The sequence below is a fragment of the Chrysochloris asiatica genome, unplaced genomic scaffold, assembly GCF_000296735.1.
Source record: "Chrysochloris asiatica unplaced genomic scaffold, ChrAsi1.0 scaffold00275, whole genome shotgun sequence".
Lineage (NCBI taxonomy): Eukaryota > Metazoa > Chordata > Mammalia > Afrosoricida > Chrysochloridae > Chrysochloris > Chrysochloris asiatica.
In genome coordinates this window covers 2,887,253-2,895,164 of record NW_006408793.1, presented here as the reverse complement: position 1 = coordinate 2,895,164, position 7,912 = coordinate 2,887,253, and positions in this window count along the sequence as shown.

Below are 7,912 nucleotides of genomic sequence, written 5' to 3'. Positions count from 1 at the left end.
CTGAAATACATTTTTAAAATTTATAAATACCGTTAGGTATAATTACCAAAGATAGTAATTTTCAGTCAAATATTCCAACAGATGTCTCTTATAAATATCTATACATAATCAAAAGGATACAATGTGCAGAGAGAGAGTGACCTCGGTATGTGCGTAAGCTTCATCATTTATTAGCTGGTGAACATGCGTATATTACTTAACCTCTCTAATCCCCAGTCACATTTACAAGGGATACTACTACTAACCTCACAGGATTCTGTCAAGATCATATGAAATATTAACATTCTCACCTTCATTACTAGGTTCCATATATTTTCAGTAACTTCTCCTTTCATAGTCCTTAACTTTGATTGCCAAGTAGACAAAAGATCAGGCTAACAATAAAGATAAACTTTCAATTTAAAGCGTGTAACTCTTACCTGGAGTTCATTTTCCAACATGCTATTTTTATATACGTGGCTCTGTTTCAATTTAGGAAATGATACAACTCACAATATATACAGGTTACTTACAATATCTGATTCTGAGACAGTGAAAAGCTTGACAAAGCTTTGGTTCTAGTGAACTGAAGATAAATGTGTCAGTTTTGATTCAAATCATCTATCAGTGATGTAATATAAGTTTTTATAGTTGAGGCTTTCTGCTCCCTTGAAAATTTAAAGCCTCAGAAACTCTATATAGGGCTGTTGTGAGTAGGAATCGACTAGAGGACACTTAATAATAAAGCTTATCGATTCTGGATTGGCTTCTTTATCTTTAAGACATCATGGTCTAAGTAAATTCGTTGACTCTTAATCTTTATAGTATTCAGAAGTAAGAATTATTGAATAGTTTGTTTCCCAAATATGGATGGTCAAGATACGAACTCAATGAAAGCAAACTCTTAAAGCACATCATTTATTGTATCAGCTATTGATTTTAAATGTATTTTTTTTAGTAAGGTAACTTCTCTGGCAGTTTCCTCTGGACCTTCACATAATTTCAAGGTAAGTGTCATTACTTAAAATTGCTTTTAAATAAATGAAGTCCAAGATAAAAAACAATCCAAGAAAGGAAGAAAATTAATAGTATCTAGCTAATTTATTTGGGTCGTTATGGGTGGAACCGACTCAGTGGCACTTCACATCAACAAGCTAACTTATTTGGGTTGGGATTCATTGCTTCTGTTCAAAATTCTCAGGGGGTTTTATAATTAGACTTAACAGGAATTAAAAGAGAACAATTCATTAGGGTCACAATGGAGTACCATTTACAGTTTTAAAAACAATCTTGATCCTATTGACAACTCTTTGAGGAAGCAGGGCAGGTTTTCATCATCTCCACTAGAGATGGAAGAGGAAGCTCACGGATGAGATGAGGGAGATGTCCAACTCTTTTAATTCCTTCTTCCCCTCCATTAAAATGAGCAGCACCACTAACTAATCCGAAATGGGAGAAAAAGTCAAGGAATTAACAGTAAGAATAAAAGTAAAATCAATAATGTTAATACATCCTTATAGTTACAAAAGGAAAGAGCTAAACCTGCAGGATGAGAACAGAAAATGTGTTCAATGATTCAAATACATGACGGAGGTACAATGAGAAAGAGCTGCATGACTCCTTACAAGGATATTTATTGCACAACACGAACTGTATTTTCCACGGGGAGAATAATCTCATTCCACCCTCTACCGAGGGATGGGTTAACTATAGTTCTGAGCTCTCCCAGCATATATCTCTATTTTAGCATTTTACCAATGCTCTTGAAAACTTCCACATAGAACTGAAAAATTGGTCTAGGATGGCGACCACTCTTACTGACCTTTGCACACAACACAGTCCTGGGTCCTACCAGATACTCAATAAACGTTTTCTGAATTGAACTTTAACCATGTTTCACATTCTTTTCTAAATATACTTAAATAGCTTCACAAGATGCTCAACAAGCATTCGCTGATTAGATCCAGCTTTTCATTCTCAACTAGATTAACCAGGCGAGCTACCCTGGAAGGACAAAACCTAAGTTTTCTGCAACTTATTTATCTATAAAATGATGTTGGAATAAGCTTCTTTTTTAGTTCTAAACATCTACCATGTTAAGAGTAAGGGGTTGCAGATGTGGGATTCAAAGGCCCGAAAAGTCTTTGAAGGGAGAATAAATAGTAAATGTGTTTGGATGGATGGGGGTGGTGGTGGTGGAATGCTTATTTTGATACTACTCGAGACTGATAAAGTTGACAGGTAGACCCAAATTTTGAAGATCAAAATGGGAAAAACATGATTGAAAAGAGGTCATTGAGAAAGAGTTAAGGCCAAGGAGAGTTAAGATCACCTCGACTTGTCAGAGATCAGGGGTGAAGGGAAAGAGCCCAATGAAGTAAAGCGGGTAACGGTGCTAGTCCCCTCCCCGGTAGATGCGATCAACAGTAGCGCCCTCTCCCCACCCCTCCCGGGTTCTTCCTAACCCCGAAATTGTCCTACGACGAGAGGAAGAGCTATAAAAATGAAGATGCCTCACAGGCGACAGGTGCCCCGGAGTCCCAGGACAGACACGGGAGGAGGAAAGACTGTCGTAGGCGAAGTCCGCGCTGTCGCCACCGGCCAGCTCCGCCCGACAAGTCGCCGCGCCGCGCAGACACTGGGAAGCGGAAATGCTCGCTCACCCGCGGCGGGTGGGTCTCAGGAAATGGGACGCGAGGCCGACCCGGTGGGAGCTCAGGGCCTCGCGACCACTTCAGACAGAAGAGAGCGAGCCGGGCTCTTCCATCTGCGGCCACAGATTTCTCTACAGGCCTCCGAGCCGGAGCTTGTTTTGGCCGCGACGTCACTTCCGAGTTCTTTCCTCTTCTGGCAAAGAGGCATTCCGCATCTTTGCAGCTGGGTGTTCTCCCAGATTTTTCCCGCCGCGACGCTTCGCGGTACACAGCGCCTGAGTACTACAGTGGCAATGTCGTCTCAGTAGACCGCTCCTAGTTACTAACTGAAAAACCAAGTCTTGTCCTCCAGCACACCTCCTTCTTCCCATCGCTCCGCCCACCTAACAATCATGCGTCATCCAGGCTGCGCGTCTTGTGAGCCGATGCCTTACGTCATCTTTGTGCGACGAGCCTGCATTTTCCGTACGCGGTGTGTCATGGCGGCTCCTTAGAGGGTCCGCGTGAGTGAGCCAGAGTGGTCCCTAGGAAAGTCGGGCGGAGGTAAGTGAAGGAAGCGTCCATCGATCCTTCCTGTGGTATCTGTCATACTCCTTTGGGGTTTTCCAGTCTCTGCAGGATAATGATTAAAACTTCTTAACCGGCCTCTCGGAATTCATGCAAATTAGTGCGACCTAGATTTTCCTCTTCTACCATCACACCTTTCCGACTGTCCACTGTAATCCGCAGCCTCCTGCGATAATTGACAAAATTTCACCTGTGTCTTTGCTTATGAGGCGCCCTCAGTTTCAAATGGCTGCCCCCTTGTGTCCCCACTTCCCCTGCCCTCCCCTTCCGGTGTTGCGCCCATCTTAAGTGGTGAATCTGTTTTAAAGTCGCTCAAGACCCCTCTGAAATGGTAGGGGTCTTTGAGTCGTCTTGGGAGATTCCCAATTAGAATTAAAAATCTGCCTCATGTCAGCGCTCTTCACGCTCTATGTTACTCATAACATTTAAAAAACATATTCTGCATTGTATTTTATTAGTGTATTACTCGGTTATTCCCGGTTTTTCAGGCTTTTTCCTTTCCCGGATCTTTTTCCTCTTTAATATTTTCGTACAATTTCTTGTCTCTAAATGTTTTTGCAGTGCCCCACTCACATGGCACACCTCCCACGTTCTTCATTTTAATCAGGCAAGATACTGCTCCTGATTTCTTTCTACAGCACCAATTTATTCTGTCATCCAGTGAGTTACGGTAGTTTCACCGTAATACTGTATAAACCCACTGCCGACCGGTTGATTTCGGCTCACAGCGACCCCTAGATAGGGTTTTGGCGACTACATCTTGATGAGTGCAGGCAGCTTTCTCGTTGGTGGCCCTAGTGGTTGGTGGGTTGGACCCATTCGTCTAACCCACAGCGCCACCAAGGCTCTTAAATACTGTATAGTGGTGGTGGTCTGGTAGCGAAGTGGTTACAAATCGGGCTGTAAACTGCAAGGTCAGCAGTTCGAAACTGCCAGCTGTTCCAGGGAAGAAAGATGAGGCTTTTCTGCTCCCGTTAGGATTTACAGCCTCAGAAAACCTGTACAGGGTCGCTATGAGTCGGAACCGACGCCACGGCACATAACAACAACAACAAGTGGTGATGGGTGTGTGCTGTTAGGTCGGTTCCGACTCATAGCGACCCTGTATAGGTTTTCCTAGCCTGTAAGTGTTTATGGGAACAGGGAGCCTCGTCTTTCTCCCGCAGAGCTGCTAGTAGATTTGGACTGCTGATCTTACAGTTAGCAGCCCAACTACGTTACCCATTACCCTCCCAGGATGTTAAGTGAGGTTGAGTCGTTTCCGACTCAATGTCACACAGTATAGTGTTTCTGAGGAGCATCTGGTGAGTTTAACCATGGATGTTGCATTTCAAACCCACCTTGAGGGCAATCCAGTGCATTATACTGCAGAGCTACCAGGCTAATAGGGGCAAATTAAGACCTAGAGACCAAATCTACTATACTTGTTTTTGTATTGGCACCAAACTAAGCATGGATTTTTGACGTATGAAAACTTACAATCTGATGTTAGAAAACATATCTTGAACCCCAATTAAGGGAAACTATCTCTCCCCAAAAGAAATTTTTAATTTTGTAAACAAAAGATAGTAGTAGATTTAAGGTTTTTATTTCAGCTATTAAAAACTTGGGGAAATTTCTTTCTTGTTATATATGTACAGACATAACAGTCTCCATTTTGCCTTTGGACAATAAAGCTTGGACATTGACTATCTGGGCCTTTACAGAAAAAGCTTGTTCACTCTGACAAAAAAGCTGGTTCATAATATTATAGGCACCACTTGTGGTTTTAATTTGGCATTTTCCTATAGAATCCTGCACAGTGCTTCCTTTCCTTCTTTCTATGTTCTTTGTGTATTTTTCTATCTTCATGACCTGAAGTAATTCAGTTCTATGGGAGAAAGATTTAAAGGGATTGTTCCAATATAGTGTAATTGTGTACATTGACAAAATTATGCAGTCGACTCACACCCTAGAAGAATACCCCCTAACCTAGCTCAGCGGTTTCCTGGAGGACATGATCCCTAGTCTGAGCCTCAGATAAATAGGAAGTAGGAGCTCTGGTAGCCTAATGCTTACGAATCGGGCTTCTAATCTCACGGTCAGCAGTTTGAAACTACCAGCTGTTCCACTGGAGAAAGGTGAGGTTTTCTGCTCCCGTAAAGATTTACAGCCTCAGAAACCCTGTACAGGGTCGTTATGAGTTGGAACCGACTCCACGGCACAAAACAACAACAACAACAACAACAGGACCTGGTGTGGCACTGTAGGGTAATCACTGGACTACTTACTGCAAAGCCAGCCGTTCAACCCAATTAGCTGTTCCCTGGAAACCCTTTATAGGGTGGCTATGAGTCAGAAATGACTTGACACTCTTAACACCAACCACAGCTAGAGAGCTGGCTTGATACAATGGCAGCAACAATAGGTTCAGCTGTGCATGTTGATGAGGATGGCCCAGACCAGGCAGTGTGTTACATTCTGTTGTGCATAGGTTCTATAGCATCTGCCATCTAACAACATCAAGTAGAGAGAAGTCATTCTTGGCAGCGGGGACAAATTAATAAATCCAGTGATACCAAGAAAGAGCTTGGTGTGTAAAGGGACCAGTAAATGGTTGGGAATGAGTACAAGTGTGGCTGAAAAGGCAGGCAGGGCTCAAATCTCTGAGGACCTTGACGTCTTATGTTTAGAAGCTTGGATATTATTTTCTGGACAGTGCTAGGCTTTGTAGCAAAGGCAGGTAGATCTGGAAGATGGATGGGGAGTCAGACCTTGAAATGATGCTGCTCTATAGATGAGAGATGAATTAGGGCATTGGAAGTAGAGGTAGAGAGGACAAGAAGTTTAGAAAGATTTGAGAAGTAAAATCAACAGATCTTGTTAATAACTATTTGGATGTTAGAAATGAGGGGGAAGGACAAGCCAAAGCTGATTCCATATTTGTATCTAGTGACAAGTCACCAGCTGAAACAGAAACTACACAATAAATATGCATTTATTGTGTTCTCACATGGCCAGTAAATAGCTTCTCCTTTTCTGTTTCTAAAGTCATGTCCAATGATGTTATTGTTGTTGTTAGGTGCCGTCAAGTCGATTTCAACTCATAGCAACCTAGTAGAGGGTTTCTGAGGAGCGACTGGTAAGATTGAAGCACTGACTTTGTGGTTCAAACTGACTTTGCAGTCCTGCACTTATCCTACAGCACACACCAGAAGTCTGTCGTGATGGTCCAGTGATGTTGTGTTGTTGTTAAGTGTCATCGAGTTGGTACCGACCCATAGCAACCTTACGCACAGCAGAACGAAACACTGCCCGATCCTGGGCCAACTACTGTTGCCACGCTTGAGCCCCTCGATGCTGCCACTTGGCCAATCCATCTCATTGGGGGTCTTACTCTTTTTCTCTGACCCTCTACCTTACCAAACATGATCTCATTCTCCAATGACTGGTCCCTCCTGACAATATGTCCGAAGTATGATGTTAGAGGAGTGGTATCCTGAGAATGGAATTCACTTATAGTGAAGTCCTACAATTGTCTAAGGGTTTTTTGGGTTTTCTCTTAGTGAAATGTATGACTTGCTGCCTTACTTCTCTCGAGTTTCTGCTCAAATGTTACCCTACTTGACCAGAGAGAATTTCCCTTTGTTTAAAAGACAGTTCATCTGTCATTTTCTGCTCCCTTTTTGTTTTAGGATTTCTAGTTACTAAATAATAAGGAGCTTCTGGTAGTATTGGAAACCCTGTACAGGGTCGCTATGAGTCAGAACCAACTCCACCACCACATGATATATAGTTATTTGTTCATATACTCCAATCCCCATCCCCCAAATGAATGTTATGTAAAGTCAGGGATTTTGTGGGTTTGGTTTTCTATAGGAAGTCTATTGTCTCACAATCCTTATGTCTATTAAGTGAAGAAATGAACTTTTTTTTTTTGTCTCCTCTTTTAAAAGTCTGGTGGTGGTGTTTGTGTGCCATGGAATTGTTTCCAAATCATTGCAACCCTGTTTAGTCCTGTTGTGGTACTTTGGGTGCTATGCTGGACCACAAGGTCCCTTTGAACCCGAGGTCAGCGATTTAAATTCACTAGTCCATCCTCGGAAACCCTATATAGGGTTGCTATGAGTCAGAACCAACTCAACGGCACTTAACAAAACCAACATCATCACTGGACATGACTTAGAAAACCAAAAGCTATGTGAGAAGCTGTATATTGGCCATGTGAGAACACAATACAGTTTCAGCATTTATGCAGTGCTTACTCCAGTAGTTTCTGCTTCAGCGGAGCACTATGTGTCGGAACTGACACAACTGCACTTAACAACAAAAACGGTAGTAGGATTTTTGAGGCTGTGAATCTTTACTGGAACCAAAAACTTCATCTTTCTCCACATTGCGCCTGGTGGACTTGAAGTGCTGACTTTGTGGTGAACCACCCAATGCATGACCCACTGTGCAACCATTGCTCCACTTTTTTTTTTTAATTTAAGGTTTTTATTGTGGATTGAGTGAAAGTCTACAGGGCACATCATCAGCTTCACATTCAACAATTCATATACATTGTTTTATTACATTGATTATAATCCCCTCCATATACCATCAGTTAACAGTATTTCTCTCTATCCACTTTAACATTTTAAAAAACACACAAACAAAAAAAACCACTCAGGCATATATAATAATTTACATCTCCAAAGGGCACATTCTGCAAGTCTGCTCCTGGCCACCAG